This window comes from Apodemus sylvaticus, chromosome 7, assembly GCF_947179515.1.
Source record: "Apodemus sylvaticus chromosome 7, mApoSyl1.1, whole genome shotgun sequence".
Lineage (NCBI taxonomy): Eukaryota > Metazoa > Chordata > Mammalia > Rodentia > Muridae > Apodemus > Apodemus sylvaticus.
Window position 1 is genome coordinate 92,065,146 of NC_067478.1, and position 12,546 is coordinate 92,077,691.

The 12,546-nt window shown below is 38.1% G+C and overlaps 1 pseudogene; it reads left to right on the forward strand.

Annotated features, from left to right (window-relative positions):
* Window positions 1-546: 546 nt before the first annotated feature.
* LOC127690046 (olfactory receptor 145-like) lies at window positions 547-1,479 on the forward strand (annotated as a pseudogene).
* The last annotated feature ends 11,067 nt before the right edge of the window (window positions 1,480-12,546 follow it).

A 12,546-nucleotide genomic window follows, 5' to 3' on the forward strand; every position in this document is an offset into this window, starting at 1 on the left:
TTTTGTGAACTGGCTATACACACACACACAAACACACACAGGCACACACACACACACACACACACAATTAAGGAGTTGGTTTCTTTTGCTTGATATTGGAAATACTGCTCATAATTCTTAGTATGCTGAAGACCAGTCTAGAGATAGATCACCAGCAGAATGCTAAAATTTTTCCTGGAAACAAGAATTGACAGTAATAATAAAGAAAGGATGAAAAGGAAGGAAGGAAATTAGTTCCCGTGCATCCTATTTTCCCTTTGACTTTAAATTTTTAAATATTCAGAATAGAAATATTAGGTCATTGGTAAAAGCAGTGGTTTATTAGCGATGCTCTTTACTGTGATTAACCTCTATGATGCTAGTTGAGGAAGGCAATGTTGTTCTGTACCATGGTTTCATGAAAGGCTGGTTCAAAGAATTTGAAGCTATTTGTTTATTGACATTCAAAGAAGAAATTGCCATTTGAAAGAGAAGGTGTGCTTTTAAATTCTTCTTTTCCTTAAATTTCACTTATTTTTCTGTCTCCACAGAGACTCTGAGAAAAGAATGGCTTTCGAAAATGCTTCTATGGTAATAGAGTTCATTCTCTTGGGGATAACAGACCAACTTGACCTCAAAATTCCATTGTCCCTACTCTTTTTTGTAGTATACATGATAACTGTGTTGGGGAATTTGACATTGATCATTTTAATTCTGCTAAATTCTCACCTCCACACACCCATGTACTTTTTCTTGTTTAACTTGTCTTGCATAGATCTCTGTTATTCCTCTGTGATTACACCCAAAATGCTGATGAACTTTATACAAAAAAAGAATGTTTTCTCTTACACAGGGTGTATGATGCAGTTATACTTCTTTTGTTTTTTTGTCCTTTCTGAGTGTTATGTGCTGACTTCAATGGCCTATGATCACTAAGTAGCAATCTGCAATCCACTGTTGTATAATGTTACTTTGTCTTTTAAGGTATGTTGTTATCTGATGCTTGGCTCATATTTCATGGGCTTTTCTGGTGCCATGATCCATACTGAATGCATCCTGAGACTGACATTTTGTGATAGAAATACCATCAACCATTATTTCTGTGATCTCCGCCCTTTGTTGCAAATCTCCTGCACCAGCACCTATGTCAATGAGATAGAGCTGTTCATTTTAGCAGGAAAAGACATAATTGTGCCCACTTTCATCATCTTTATCTCCTACGGTTTCATTCTTTTCAGCATTCTCAAAATTAAATCCACTGAAAGCAGGTCCAAAGCCTTCAGCACCTGCAGTTCCCATATGCTTGCTGTTTCTCTGTTCTTTGGATCAGGTTCTTTCATGTATCTCAACCCTACCTCCACTCTCTCTATCAAAAATGGGAAATTCTCTTCTCATTTTTATACCATTGTAGTTCCCATGATGAACCCTTTAATTTACAGCTTGAGGAACAAAGATGTCAAAGTTGCCATGAGAAAAACTTTGAGCAGGAGAATATTTTGATCAGAAACTAGATATCTTGAAGCCTGTAGTTTAACAACAGAGAGATTGTGTTTGCTATATTTTTGGCACTATTTCTGTATTTAATTTTTCTATTGTAATACCTATTATATTTATTATGTTTTTAAAAATATTTTCATATTTGCTTTTTTTCCTCATTTGAAATCAGATATATGCTTTTTAGCATTTTTAAATAGATTTTTTTCTCATTGTGTGTACAATTGATGTTTTTATAATTTTACCTCTTTTAGAATAGCATTAAGTAGCTCTTCTCTTCTGTTGTTTCTTATTATAAACATTAGCACAGGAGATATTTAACCACTTTTTCCATTAATTTAATTAAAATAATATGAATTTGTCAGTATGACTATGCATACAACTAGCTGCACTTGTTATTTGAAATCAACTTTCAAATTCTCTTTTTGTCTGTGTGTTTGCATTCTTGTTTTATATCCTTCACTGGACAACAGTATATTATTCTCTAAAGACAGTATTAAGTAGAAATAGAGATGTCTGTCTTGACCATGTTCTCTGACCAATATTTCAGGTATAAGGATGGTGCGTTGAACATTGTTTTGCTAGATATCTAATATTAAACTTGTAAATATAAAGGTGTATATTTTATTGTTAAAATACACTATGGCAAACATATAATATTAGAGATACTGAGATTAACAGTTTACATAATAATATAGGATTATTTAAGAAAGGCCAAGAACCTTTAGATTTTTGATCTCTAGCCTACCACTTTTAAATATACCTTCCAACTAGAAAGAAATATGAGGAATTATTTCTAATGTGTGATTTTATTTTGTTTGCTGATAGTCTATAAATTCACATCCGCATTGTATCTCTCTATGTGGGTGTGTTTATGTTTGTGTGTGCACCATATTTATTCAGTAAAACTGTTTGCTATCTCTTTTTATTTTTAAACAGCAGATACATGTTTTATTGGTTAAGTTCAAGATGATTGTTTCAATATGGGGTGAGAATTCTTTAGACAAAAAGCATCAAAAATGTTTTAAGAGCCATTTTGATAAGATATTTGGGAAGAATAGAAGGTAAAGGAAGCAGATCAAAGATAACCATTCTAGAAATATGAAATCTCTGTGTGTAAAATGAGAAATGAAAACTACACTGCAATTTCATCAGATTTTGTGTGAATTTTTAGGCTGAGTTTTTCTCTCTGATTATTTTAAATCTTAACTATTCATAAAACATTGCACAGTATCAATGATGAATGGATGTATGATGACTAATTTGGTTGCCAACTTCACACATCTTAGAAGAGGGACTCTTTATTCTGGAACTGTTTATATCAAATTGACCAGTGGGCACATGTTTTTTTATGGTATGATCTTGAATGTTCATTGATGTGGGAGTGCCCAGTCCACTGTGAGTTGTGCCACTCCTAGGTAGGTCTTAGGAGGTATAGGAAGTAGGTAAATGTGAGCCTGAAGGCCAGTAAATATCATTCCTTCATAGTCTCTGCTACACGGTTACTGCCTTGAGTTTCTGGTTTGAATTCCTTCAATGATAGATCAGGGCCCAAGGACTTGTAAGACAAAATGTTTTTTTACTCTAAAATGATTTTGTTCATGGTCTTTTATCATAGCAAGAGTAAGCAAAATAGGATAGTAGATTAAGAGAATTAGAGAGGAGTATTGAAAATGTGGATATTTTTGTGGAAAAGTTATTAGAGAACTATCATAATAGACAAAATTAGTTGCAATTGAAACTTGCTTTAGGGAAATTTAATTTAAATAAAAAATAAGAATGAAAAAAGTCTTACTCTCTTCTAGGAAAATATTTAGAAATAAATGGATATAAGAGTTCTCTGGAGATAACTTTGACTTGACTTATATTATTTAATACTAAGGAAAGTTTAATTTCAAAGTGGAGGAGGAACAGGATAAAACTAAATCATCCTTGTCTTTTTTGATTTTGTTTTCCTCCCCCTCATATATAATAAAAAGACTTTAAAACTTTGTGCTGAGAAAGTAAAGCAAAATTGAAAAGTATATTTAATGAATAACTCCTACTATGAAAAAGCCTTTCTGAGAGGATGATGAGAAATATAAAAAGGGGGGGGGCATAATAAGACAAGTAGTTTGAAAGCAGGTTCCTGAGACGATCGATGTCTTCTGATTCTTTATGTTGATTTTTTCTTTTATTACTTTTATTTTGTTACAGTTGAACCATCTTCTTGTTACAGTCCATCTCCTGATCCTCCTTCACAGTTCCTTGTTCCATTCCTCCTCCCCTTTGTCTCCAAGAAAATTCAGCACCACCAGGCCTACACAATCCCTGTGGCCTCAAGTCTTTCAAGGGTTAGGCTGTTTTCTCAGACTGAGGCCAGACCAGTCATCTGCTATACATAAGTAGCAGCCTTGAACCAGCTCCTCTATGCTTCCTGGTTGGTGGCTCAGTATCTGAGAGATCTCAGGGGTCCAGGTTAATTGTGAATGATGATTTTCCTGTGGTGTTGTCATCTTCCTCATCTTCTTCCAATCTTTCCCTAATTCAACCACAAAAATTGCAGACTTTAGTCCTATGATTAGATGTAAGTATCTGTATCTGTCTCAGTCAGCTCTGCTTATTGGGACTCTCAGAGGGCAGCCATGCTAAGTTCTTGTCTGTAACCATACCATAGGATCAGCAATAATGTCAGGACTTGCAGACTCCCCTACAGAACTCAAGAAGATTAACAAACAGAGGGTTCTAGTGACGATGCTTCAATCTCACGTGGGAGAAGAAAATAGTCATGGGAGGCAGGGAGAGGGAGGAATGAGGGTGGGAGATGGGAATGAGAGGGGAAATGGAATAGAGGAATATGATCAGGTATGAGGTAGGGGTGGGGAACAGGAGAAGATAGTGAGGGCCTGCAGAATTAAAGGAAATATGCAACATCATGGGGCAGGAAGAAGGCAGATCCCCTAGAAAGTACCATAGATCTTGGAGGTGAGAGACTCTCAGGACTCAAAGAGGGACTTTAGATGAAATGTCCAACAGTGTGAAGAAGGAACTCGTAAAGTCTACCTCTTCTAGAAAGACAGAGAATCATATGGAAAGTTGGGGTTACCATTCCACAGTCAAAAATTCTGACCTAGAATCGTTCCTGTCTAAAAGACCTGCTGGGACAAAAGGAGAGAGGAGATCAAGTGTCTTCTGATTTTTAGGAGACATTGCAAGGAGAAATGACAAGAAGGCATGGAGAGCCCATAGAGAAAACCAGGGATCAATAATCCTATAAGTACTTGGCCAGCGAGGACTTCGGCCAACTGTCCTTCTATTCTGAAGGGGTAAAGCTGCTGTTACTCTTGCTTTGTCTAGGGACTGTCTGTCCTTCCTAGACTTCAGTTATTTTTCTGTGTCAGGCAATGAACTCAGGCATTTGTTAGACAATCACCAATACTCATGCTACAGGTTTTGTTTGTTTGATTTCATGAGCAAACAATAGTAAAAAGCTGAACTTAGATTCTTTTAATCTTTCATCTTTTCATCACCATGTCCCCAATCAAATATTTTCTAGCAGACTGAGAAAGAAATTAGGTAAATGACACTCTTCACAATAGCCACAAACAACATAAAGTATCTTGGGGTAACTCTAACCAAACAAGAGAAAGACCTATACAACAAGAACTTCAGATCTCTGAAGAAGAAAATCAAAGAAGACCTCAGAAAATGGAAAAATCTTTCATGCTCGCCGATTGGCAAGATGAATATAGTTAAAATGGCCATCTTGTCAAAAGGAATCTACAGATTCAACACAATCCCTATCAAGATCCCAACTCAGTTCTTTATAGAGTTAAAAAGACCAATTCTCAAATTCATCTGGAATAACAAAAAATCCAGGATAGCTAAAACTATTCTCAACAGTAAAAGAACTTCTGGGGGAATCAGTATCCCAGACCTGAAACATTACTACAGAACAATAGGGTTAAAAACTGCATGGTATTGGCACAGTGACAGACAAGTAGAGCAATGGAATACAATTGAAGATCTAGAAATGAACCCATACACCTATGGTCACTTGATCTTCGACAAAGGAGCTGAAAACATCCAGTGGAAAAAAAGATAGCCTTTTCAATAAATGGTGCTGGTTCAAATGGAGGTCAGCATGCAGAAGAATGCGAATTGATCCATTCTTATCTCCTTGTACTAAGCTCAACTCCAAGTGGATCAAGGACCTCTACATAAAACCTGACACACTGAAACTAATAGAAAAGAAACTGCGGAAGACCCTTGAGGACATGGGCACAGGGGAAAAGTTGCTGAACAGAACACCAATAGCTTAAACTCTAAAATCAAGAATTTTACAAATGGGACCTCACAAAATTACAAAGATTCTGTAAGGCAAAGAACACTGTCAAAAGGACAAAATGACAACCAACAGATTGGGAAAGGATCTTCACCAACCCTAAATCCGGCAGAGGACTGATATCCAACATATGCAAAGAACTGAAGAAGTTAGAACCCAGAGAGCCAAATAACCCTATTAAAAATGGGGTACAGAGCTAAACAAAGAATTTTCACCTGAAGAACTTTGAATGACTGAGAAGCACCTTAAGAAATGTTCAACATCATTAGTCATTAGGGAAATGCAAATCGAAACAACCCTGAGATTTCACCTCATACCAGTCAGAATGGCTAAGGTTAAAAACTCAGGAGACAACAGGTGTTGGCCAGGCTGTGGAGAAAGAGGAAGACTCCCCCACTGCTGGTGGGATTGCAAGATGGTGCAACCACTTTGGAAATCAGTCTGGCAGTGCCAGAGAAAACTGGACATGACACATCCAGAGGATCCTGCTATACCTTTCCTGGGCATATACCGAGAGGATTCCCCAGCATGCAATGAGGACACATGCTCCACTATGTTCATAGTAGCCTTATTTATAATAGCCAGAATCTGGAAAGAACCCAGATGCCCCTCAATGGAGAAATGGATATAGAAAATGTAGTATATTTACACAATGAAATACTACTCAGCAATTAAAATCAATGAATTCATGAAATTCATAGGCAAATAGTTGGAACTGGAAAATATCATTCTAAGTGAGGTAACCCAATCACAAAATAATACACATGGAATGCAATCACTGATAAGTGGATATTAATTAGCCCAGAAGCTCTGAATTCTCAAGACACAGTTAGCATATCAAATGATACCCAAATAGAGGGAAAGAGAGGGCCCTGGTTCTGTAAAGAGTTGATCCAGCATTATAGGGGAATACCAGGACAGGAAATGGGAGGGGGTGATTGGGAAAGGGGCAGAGGGAAGAGGGCCTATGAGACTGATGGGGATGGGGGATCCAGGAAAGGGAAAGCATTCAGAATATAAACAAAGAATATAGAAAATAAAATAAAATAAAATAAAATAAAATTATAATCTACAAAGGTAAAAAAAAAACCCAAATATTTTCTAGGATAATTATAATAGCATTTACTATTTTGGCAGTGTTTCTCACTTTCCATTCAAAATTATCATATACAAAATTAAATAAGAATGGTGTTTTGTCTCAATTGCAGAATGTGTATGCATATCATGGTTAAACTCATGAGTTATGGTTTGACAGGAATTGATCCCCATTTATGGTGATCTCCATTATCAATAAAATTAGTTACTAAAATGGATGGAAGATTCTTACCTTTTTTTTTCCCTTTTAGATAAAATAAGTTTTCTTTAAATTGTTTGTTTGACTAAAATTGCTCTGAAATTAGAAAAACTGTAATATTTGGAACAATTCATGTATATCAGTACTGTGTCCATTCCTAATGGTTTTCATGACGATTCAGAACTAACAAAAGATGGTTAAACTAGATCACTAACTTTTCATTTGAAGACTTGCAATACGCAATTACATCTGACTCCTCTTTGAAAAATATCCATTTCCTAAATAATTTACTTCCATGATCTATTATCTTTTATAAAATTTGTCTTTAATAGTAAAAGTATGCATTGTAAATTTTAAGAGAAACAATGTTTGAAATGTTGAAATAGATTTATTTATTTTTATATATTTATATATGTATTGTATATTTTTATATACATATTTTTATATATTTATATTTTCCAAAATTTAAATAGTCCTGTTGGATATTTCCATTCATGTTTTATCAAATGAGTGACTTTTATTGTTTGTTTTCCAAAGGATGCATGGGTAATGTGGGAGAAAGTGTAATTGTATTGATGTTGTTACAGCTGAGAGCTATAATAGTATTGTGAAATTCTTGTGCGCCTATATTCTGAAAAGATATTTATATTTGATGGCATGTTTATACATTTTATCTATAACAAAAAAATGCACTTTTTCCCACCCTCTGCCCCTCATGATAATTTTTCCTCACTTCTAAACGGGTTTGAAGCAACCATTCTTTGGTCTTCCTTCTTGTCATGTATTCTTTGGGTTTTATTGTGAGTATTCTGAGATTTTGGTGCAAATATCCACTTTTCAATGAGTACATACCATGTATGTCCTTTTGGGTCTGGGTTACCTCTCTCAGAATGATATTTTTTACTTCCATCCATTTGCCTACAAAGTTCATTAAGTTGTCATTTTTAATAGCTGGGCAGTATTCCAGTCATGTAAATGTACCACATTTTCTGTGTCCATTCCTCTGATGAAGGACATCTGGTTTGTTTCCAGCTTTGGGATATTAATAAATAAGGCTACTGTGAATATAGTGGAGCATGTGTCCTTATGTGTTGGAGCATCTTTTGGACACATGCCCAGGAGTGGTATAGTTGGGTTTTCAGGCAGAGTTATTCCCAATTTTCTGAGGAACTGCCAGATTGATTTTCAACATGATTGCACAAGGCTGTAATCCCACCAGCAATGAAGGAGTGTTCCCCTTTCTCTGCATCCTTGCCAGAATCTTCTGTCACTTGTGTTTTGATTATAATCACTTTGATTGGTATGAGGTAGAATCTCATGATTGTTTTGAATTGCATTTCCCTGATGACTATGGAAATTTAACATTTCTACAGGTATTTGCTGGCCATTCTAGATTACACAATTGAGAATTCTTGTTTAGCTCTATACTTCATATTTATTTATTTGTTTATTTCTTTATTTATTTTTTATTATTTGTTAGATATACTCATTATTTATATTTCAAATATCATCACCTTTCCTGCCCCCCCCAACCAGATAATCCCCTAAAACGTCCTCCTTCCTCTGATCACCAGTCCACCCACTTCTTCTTCCCTGTCCTGACATCCCCCTATACTGCGGCATCTAGCCTTCTCAGGACAAAGTGTCTCTCCTCCCTTTGATGTCCAACAAGACCGCATCCTCTGCTGCATATGGATCTGGAGCCATGGGTCCCTCCATGTGTACTCTTTGGTTGGTAGTTTAGTCCCTGGGAGCTCTGAGGTACTGGGTGGTTCAAACTGCTGTTCCTCCTATGGCACTGCAAACCCCTTTAGCTTTTTGGGTCCTTCATTGCATCCATTGGGGACCTTGTGCTCAGTTGAATGGCTGCCTAAGAGTGTCCCCCTTTATATCTGTCATGCACTGGCAGAGCCTCCCAGATGACAGTTATGTCAGGCTCCTATCAGCAAGCATTTGTTGGCATGCACAATAGTGTCTGGGTTTTGTAACTGTATATGGGATGGATCACAAAGAGGGGCAGTCTCTGCATGGTCTTTTCTTTACTCTCTGATCCACACTTTGTCTCTGTATCTTCTACTGTGGGTATTTCGCTCCCCCTTGTAAGAAGGACCAGAATATTCATCCTTTGTTCTTCCTTCTTCTTGAGATTCATTTGATCTGTGAATTGTATTTTGGGTATTCCAAACTTCTGGGTTAATACCTACTTTCAGTGAGTGCATAACATCTGTGTTATTTTGTGACTGGGTTGCCTCACTGAGGATGATATTTTCTAGTTCCATCCATTGTGTAAGACGTTCATGAATTCATTGTTTTTAATAACTGAGTCGTACTCCATTGTGTAAATGTACCACATTTTCTGTATCCATTCCTCTGTAGAGGGCTATCTGGGTTCTTTACAGATTCTGGCTATTATACATAAGGCTAGTATGGTGGAGCATGTGTCCTTATTACAAGCAGGAGAATCCTCTGGGTATATTCCCAGCAGGGTCCAATTTTCTGAGGAACCACAAAAATGTTTTCCAAAGTGGTTGTCCCAGCTTGCAATCCCATCAGCAGTGGAGGAGTGTTCCACTTTCTCCACATCCTTGCCAGCACCTGTTGTGTCCTGAGTTTTTGATCTTAGCCATTCTGACTGGTGTGAGGTGGACTCTTAGGGTTGTTTTGATTTGCATTTCCCTAATGACTAAGGATGTTGAAAATTTCTTTAGGTGCTTTTTAGCCATTCGATATTCCTCAGTTGGGAATTCTTTGTTTAGCACTGTATCCCATTTTTAAATAAGGTTATTTGGTTCTCTGGAGTCTAACTTCTTGAGTTCTTTGTATGTATTGGATATTATTCTTCTGTCAGATGTAGGGTAGGCAAAGATCTTTTCCCAATTTGTTGGTTGGTGTTTTGTCCTATTGACAGTGTCCTTTGCCTTGCAGAAACTTTGTAATTTTACGAGGTACCATTTGTCAATTCTTGATCTTAGAGCATAAACTATTGGTGTTAAGTTCAGGAACTTTTCCCCTGGGCCCATGTGCTTGAGTCTCTTCCCCACTTTCTTTTGTATTAGTTTCAGTGTATCTGGCTTTATAAGGAGGTCCTTGATCTACTTAGACTTGAACTTTGTACAAGGAGGTAAGAATGGATCGATTTGGCACCATCTCCAAGTGGAAAAGAGAGCCAAATATCCACCCAGCAGCTCACGCAGAGGAGGCAGCCAGCACAGGTGAGGCCTGCTCTTCAGCTCAGAGGATCCTGTCTGGAGCCATCTGACAGGAGTCTTCTGGGTTCTGTATCTGGATTGGGAACATCCCCTGCCACAGTGTGCCATGTCCAATTGGTGCAGGAAGCTAACTATGTACCCAGTGGCACAGAAGAGACAGCTAGCAGAGCCTGTATCCAGAGTTGATCTGGGCCACAGAGCTACATACCCAAATACAACTACAAGAGTGTGGGTGTTACAGAAGTACTTACATACCAGTGTACACTGTGAGAACAGGTTTTCCAGAAGTACAGAGAAGAAACAGTCAGAGACAGCAATACCAGCTAACACTAGACATAACCAGATGGCAAAAGGCAAATACAAGAACATCACCAACAGAAACCAAGAGGATATGGATCAAAAGATAGTAGCCCTTAAAAAGAGGAAGCACGAAGCAAGAGGGGCTTCCGGGTGGCCAGCGGGGAGAAGTCGGCGTGCTCCGGTGAATCCAGCGGGCCCCAGCAGGGGCCATCAGGTGCCTGCTTTGGGATCTGAACAGCCTGGGCCACAGTACTCCTTCTCCATGAAGTGCAGGAGACCTGGTGTGCACCCAGAGGCAGTCTGGGAGCTCACAGCACAGCTTCCTCCTGTTCCACAGAGCTTAGGCTCCAGTCCGGAGGCCTCTGGCGGTGGCCCTCAGAACTCTCCACTTCCGAATCCAGATCAGCCTGGGCAGCAACACCTCATCTCCAGGTCCTGCAAGAGGCAATAGGGGCTTCCGGGCAGCCAGCGGGGAGAAGTCTGTGTGCTCCGGTGAAGCCAGCGGGCCCCAGTGGGAGCCTTCAGATGTCTGCTTCAGGATCTGAACAGCCTGGGCAAGAGCACCCTGTCTACAGGCAGTGCAGGAGGTAAGCTGTGCACTAGAGGCCACCTGGGAAGGGACAGTTCGCACTGGTGAGTCCAGCATTGACAAGACCAACTAACACCAGTGAGAACTAGATGGCAAAAGGCAAATGCAGGAACATCACTAACAGAAATCAAGGCAATATGGCAACATCTGAACCCAATTCTCCTCTACCAGCATGTCCTGGATACCCCATCACACCAGTAAAACAAGATTTGGATTTAAAATCACTGGTCATGATGCTGGTACAGGAACACATGAAGGACATACTTAAAGAAATTCAGGAGAAAATGGATCAAAAGTTAGAAGCCCTTGCAAGGGAAACACAAAAATCATTGAAAGAAATCCAGGAGAATACAAAAGCCAATAATGAGGAAATGCAAAAAACACTTAAAGAAATACAGGAGAACTTTGGTCAACAGGCTGAGGTCATGAAACAGGAAACATAAAAATCTCTTATAGAATTACAGGAAAGCACAAATAATCAAGTGAAGGAGCTAAGCAAAACCATCCAGGACCTAAAATCAGATGTAGAAACAACTAAGAAAACTCAATGGGAGACAACTTTGGAGATAGAAAGCCCTGGGAAGAAATCAGGGGACAGAGATGCAAATATCAACAACAGAATACAAGAGATAGAAGAAAGAATCTCAGATGCTGAAGATACCATAGAAACCATGGACTCAACAGTTAAAGAAATGCAAAATGCAAAAAGCTTGTAACCCAAAATATCCAGGAAATCCAGTACACAATGAGAAGACCAAATCTAAGAATTATAGGCATAGATGAGAGTGAAGATTTACAACTTAAAGGGCCAGCAAATATCTTCAATAAAATTATGGAAGAAAACTTCCCTAACCTAAAGAGAGAGATGCCCATGAATATACAAGAAGCCTACAGAACTCCAAACAGACTGGACCAGAACAGAAATACTTCCCATTACATAATAATCAAAACACCAAATATACTAAACAAAGAAAGAATATTAAAGGCAGTAAGAGAAAAAGGCCAAGTAACATATAAAGGAAGACCTACCAGAATCGCAGCAGACTTTTCACCTGAGACTATGAAGGCTAGAAGATCCTGGCAGATCTCATGCAGACTCTAAGAGAACACAAATGCCAACCAAATCTACTATATCCAGCAAAACTCTCAATCACCGTAGATGGAGAAACTAAAATATTTCAAGACAAAACCAAGTTTACCCAATATCTATGCACAAACCCAGCCCTACAAAGGATAATAGGAGGTAAACACCAATACAAGGAGGGAAACTTCATCCTGGAAAAAGCAAGATATTAACCTTTCATCAAACCCAAAAGAAGTTAACCAATCAAATTTAAAAAATAACGTCACAAATGAC